Below are 5808 nucleotides of genomic sequence, written 5' to 3' on the forward strand. Positions count from 1 at the left end.
GAAGTGGAGAATTTATGTGGGGGATATTTGGCAATTTTACTATGACGGATCATCCAACCAACGTGGCAGTGGGGCGGGTGTAGTGATCATGGCTCCCTACGGGGCAATAATCGAGCAAGCAGTCAAACTCGGCTTTGAAGCATCAAACAACGAGGCCGAATATGAAGCACTGCTAACCGGCTTACGGAATACGCATCTCTTGGGTGCTCGGCGTCTGCTTATCTTTTGTGACTCAAAGTTGGTCATCAATCAGTTGAAGGGGGAATACGCGGCCAAAAACGACCGTATGGCAGCTTACATGAAAACAGCGAGTTCCTTGCTGGGAAAATTCAACCACCATGAATTGAACCAAATAACCCAAGATCAGAACACACATGTAGATGCCCTGGCTTGCCTAGCCTCAGCCATTAACTCAGAGATTAAACGGAGAATTGAAGTGGGGTTCATCCCTAAACTGAGCATCGACCCTTCGAAGTCAGTCCAAATCAATGTTATAGAGTCAGGCCCGAGTTGGATGGACCCTATCGCTACATTTCTATCTTCTGAACAGCTCCCGACAAATAAGAAAGAAGCACACAAGCTGCGAAACAAAGCCCTGCGATATTAGTTGGATCCTCAAGGAAAGCTCTACAAGAAATCCCTTTCTAGTCCATACTTAGAATGCGTTCATCCGGATAAAGTCGATGAACTCTTGACTAAAATTCATGAAGTTAGTTGTGGTGCCCATTCTAGCAGACGCTCTTTGGCTCATCGAGCTGTAACATAAGGATATTACTGACCGACAATGAGAGTAGATGCCAAGTGTTACGTCAAGAAATGTGAATAGTGCCAGAAGTTTTCCCCTTTAACCTATCTGCCTGCTAAAGAGTTAAGCTCTATAACCAGTCCTTGGCCGTTCGCCCAATGGGGACTTGACATCGTCGGACCATTACCTCGCGCCCTAGGCAGCAAACGATTTTTTATTGTCACGATGGATTACTTTACAAAATGGGTCGAAGCGGAGGTACTAACATACATTCGAGATACAGATGTGAAGCGTTTTGTATGGAGAAATATCATAACACGATTCGGCATTCCAAGAGTGCTTATTTCCGACAACGGCACCCAGTTGGATTACGGTGTCTACCGAGAATTGTGCAGCAAGTATGGTATTCGGCCCTACTTCTCCACTCCGGCCTATCCACAGAGCAATGGTCAAGCTGAAGCCTCTAACAAAACCATTTGGGACGGCATCAAAAAGAGGTTGGAGAAAACAAAAGTCAGATGAGTCAAAGAACTACCGAGTGTGTTGTGGGCTCATCGCACTACTCCGACGCGATCCACTGGGAAAATGCCATTTGCTTTATGCTTCGGAACCCAGGCAATCATCCCCCTGGAGATCGGCCTCCCAACCTTGAAATAAAAAGTTTTTGATATGGGCCGAAATGACATGATGCTGACTCTAGATTTGACTCTAATTAAAGAACAAAAGATTGTGCCCTAGCATTTGTGACACAGTACCAGCAGCAGCTTGCTAAGTCGTATAATCAGTGAGTTCAGCTACGCCGTTATGCACCAGGAGAATTGGTCCTGAAGAAAGTACTTCCAGCTGCCAAGAATCCGGCTGACGAAAAATTGGGTCTCAACTGGGACGGCCCCTATCAGATTGAGTCAATCGCCAGCACAGGGGCATATCGGCTTAAAGACATGTCTGGGAGAAGTCTGCCACGTCCTTGGAACTCCACGCACTTGCGTAAATTCTATCATTAACCCGACTTGTGGGGCATGATACTTGTTTTGAATGTTCACCGTGTACAAATTTCACTTTTGCAATGCAAAGTTTCTTATTCCCTCACCAAGAAATTGAATTCGCCAAGTTAAAAGCCTCCGAATTTGGAGCCCCATCCGTGTATGACATGTTTAGGCCGAATAAGACTCCGGATTCAGAGCGCCCTTCGTGGATATCACGATTGGCCAAGTGAAAAGCCTCAGAATTCGGAGCCCCATCCGTGCATAACACGCTTGGGCCGAATAAGACTCCGGATTCAGAGCACCCTTCGTGGATATCATGATTGGCCAAGTGAAAAGCCTCCAAATTCGGAGCCCCATCCGTGCATGACACGTTTGGGCCGAATAAGACTCCGGATTCGGAGCGCCCTTCGTGGATATCACGATTGACCAAGCTAAAAGACTTCGGATTCGAAGCCCCATCCGTGCATGACACATTTGGGCCGAATAAGCCTCCGTATTTGGAGCGCCCTTCGTAGATGTCACGATTGGCCAAGTCAAAAGCCTCCGAATTCAGAGCCGCATCCGTGCACGACATGTTTGGGCCAAATAAGACTCCAGATTTGAAGCACACTTCGTGGATATCACGATTGGCCAAGCTAAAAGCCTCCGAATTCGGAGCCCCATCCGTGCATGACACGTTTGGGCCGAATAAGACTCCGTATTCTGAGCGCCCTTCGTGGATGTCACGATTGACCAAGTCAAAAGCCTCCGAATTCGAAGCCCCATCCGTGCACGACATGTTTAGGCCGAATAAGACTTCAGATTCGGAGCGCCCTTCGTGGATATCACGATTGGCCAAGCTAAAGGCCTCCGAATTTGGAGACCCATCCATGCATGACATGTTTGAGGCCGAATAAGACTCTGTATTCGGAGCGCCCTTCGTGGATGTCACGATTGGCCAAGTCAAAAGCCTCCGAATTCGGAGCCCAATCCATGCATGACACGTTTAGGCCGAATAATCCTCCGGATTCGGAGTGTCCTTCGTGGAATTCACAATTGGCTAAGTTTGAGCCTCCGAGTCCAAAGCCCCATCCGTACAAGACCGAGTAAGCATCCGGCTTCGGCACGCTTTTCATGAATATTCTTATTAACAAGCACTAACTCAGTTGAAGGATAGAAGATGATTCTTAACATGTTTAAACATAAACTGAAACCACATGCAACATAAGCTGAAACAACATGCAAACATGTAAAGATAATATGTTTTATTGAATTAATCGATAATACATAATTCGCTCCAAATTTATGTTAGAGTGGTGCAATGTGTTTAATTTTATTCGGCGTCCCTCTCATCATCGCTCTTCTTGACTTCAAAGGCCGCAAAAGGAAAATGACGACTCTGGTGTAATGGCGACGCCAAATCAACTCCTGCTCCACGGAGAGACTCTGCGGCCTGGAAAGCCTTTATCCACCCGTGTTTAAATCCACGGTTCTCACATCGGCAAACCTCCTCAACGAGCTTTTCCTTCGCCTTCTCAATCCCAACTTTTCGGCCCGCATGGAATCCTTGTTCATAAGCTCGAGCCTTTGCAGCTTCTATTGCAAACATGCTTGTCGTGTCGCAATCGGCAATCGCGTGACTTATAAGACGCAGGGGCACCCTTTCATCTACAATCGGGTTAGATAGGCTGGCCGACTGAGTTTCAGTGATTTTGGCTTTTCTTAACTCCCGCTCGGCTTTCTCCGCGTGGTCCTCTAAGCTACGAATGGGTTTATCTTTTTGTTCGATCTCCTACCACGCGGCACGAAAGCGCATGCCAATCTCGTAAGCAGTGTATAGTCTTTTCACCGCTCTGTGAACACCCTCTCGAAACACTTCGAAATCTTGTCGACCAATCATCGATTGCTGGACCTCCGATAGAAAAATCTATCGTGCAAATTCGACTGCCACACTTGGATCTCGGATGATCGAATCTGCTTCCGTCATCAGTTTGTTCCCAATAAAGACTGAAAAAATCAACAGGCGCGGAGGCCCACTAGCCTCGCTTCACGAATGAAGGGAGTTCCCCCGCTGTCGCTTCTCCCTTCTAGGCGACCTGCTTCGACGACGTAGAGAGTGACGCCTCTCCCGCTCCCTAGACGCCCTAGTTCCCGTTCATGAAGGTTCCCCACCTCGATTCATCGTTGAGTCTAGCTCAGCCAATGTCCTACCCTCTCCTCTGCTGTTGAATAATAGTCTACCTGACATTCACACTTAGCTAACCTTCTTCGACAAACTGGTTTGAGTTGAGTCTTAGCACACTAATGGGACCTACGTGCATGAAGCAACTCCCTTTTTATTAACCACAGATGCACTGCTCCCAAAGCGATCCCTTTAACGCTGTCCCAGCCAAATCATAAATGACTGATAATCGGCGGTAACGTTCACTAATCCACTGGGACCGGGGCAGATTAATTAATCTATTCGGCCCTTAAATAGACAGGTTGCCCTAGCCAATTCATGAACGGCCGATAATCGTTATCCACATCCGCTGGGGAAAGAGCAGATTCATCAATATATTTGGCTTAAATATCAAAGCTCCTGGCCAAATATCCACGGTGGCCCAGCAGAGTTTTGACCTGCTGTTTTTGGGACGTCTAATTCATTAATTAGGCAGTCTCGTTCCAACCTACTGGGCCAAGGGCAGATTCATCAATCTATTCGACTTAAATATCAAAGCTCCTAGCCGAATATCCATGGTGCCCCAGCAGAGTTTTGAACTGTCGTTTTTAGGTGATCTTGTTCAAACTTGCTGGGGCAAGGGCAGATTCATCAATCTATTCGGCTTAAATATCAAAGCTCCTAGCCGAATATCCACGGTGTCCCAGCAGAGTTTTGACCTGCTGTTTTTAGGTCTTATTAATTAATTTGGCGGTTCATTATTTGACCTGCCGTTTATAGAGTTATTCGTGAGCTGGATCGACTTTGCAGTTCGTTTTATTCATTTCATGATTTTATATCTCACTTAGCCATTCACAAGCACGTTCATCAAGCAGAAAGGCAAAAGAAAGACAAAAGTAATTTTCATTCATAAAATGAGCACAAACCAAAGTCATCTTACAAATGAAAACTACCCTACATCAGCTTCTCAAAAAACCTGATAACTCTAACAAAACCTACGTACACACAATACCAAAAACAGAATGAAAAAATACTTGACTATAGGTCAGTCTTCAGGGTCAGACACCAGCGGCTCAATGTCTACCTGCTCGTACGGAATCGACTGATCCGATACCACGTTAGCGGCAGCCAAGGCTTTGAGCCAACTGTGTTTGAACCCCCTATTTTCAAACTTTGGCACTTCCTTTACATAGTCCGCCAAGGCAACGTCTTTGCCTTTCTAGAATGACTCAGAAATCTCGGACTCGGCGTTTGCCATTGCCCTCTTTGACTCTTCTAAGTCGGCCTCCAGCTTGGCAACCGTCTCATTAGCAAACTTGAGTGCTTCTTCGTTGGCATTGGCCCTTCCCTCGGCATCCACTCTCAGTTTGTCGGCAGTCTTGGCCTTATTTTCTTCGACATCGGCCTTAGCTCTCTCTGCCACCGCTTTCATGGCCTCAAACTCGGCTCGAAGAGAGGCCTCTGCTGCCTTAACCCTCTCATTTTCCAACTCGGCTGTAAGAAAGTCGATCTGTTCGATAGCGTCGCGCTGGTGACGGCCAATTTCAGCTATCCTCCCCGCCGCCTGCAAAAGAAGAGATCAATAAGCTAATATAAAAAAATTTCTTTGGGTTAACCTCGCAAAATTATAAAGGGGCACGTACCAATATCGCCAATTGAGCGGCTAAAGTGATGGTCAGCAGGTCGGCCTCAGCCCTAAAAGCTGCTCTGTCAACCGGCAGAGAAATGGAAGACGCCAAGCTCAAGGCCACAGCTGGGTCTCTTATAGCCGATGCATCAGACGCAACCGGCGTGTTCCTTATCCTTGGTTGTACTATAAACGGCACAACCAAGTCAGATTCATCCATGCGTGGCCATTTATCAATTGGTTCTTTCGAATAATCGGCCTCATGCTCGGACGGGCATTTTTACCCCCTTTGCTCCGACACTTGACCCTC

Source organism: Camellia sinensis, chromosome 5 (genome assembly GCF_055761805.1).
Source record: "Camellia sinensis isolate YWXY chromosome 5, ASM5576180v1, whole genome shotgun sequence".
Lineage (NCBI taxonomy): Eukaryota > Viridiplantae > Streptophyta > Magnoliopsida > Ericales > Theaceae > Camellia > Camellia sinensis.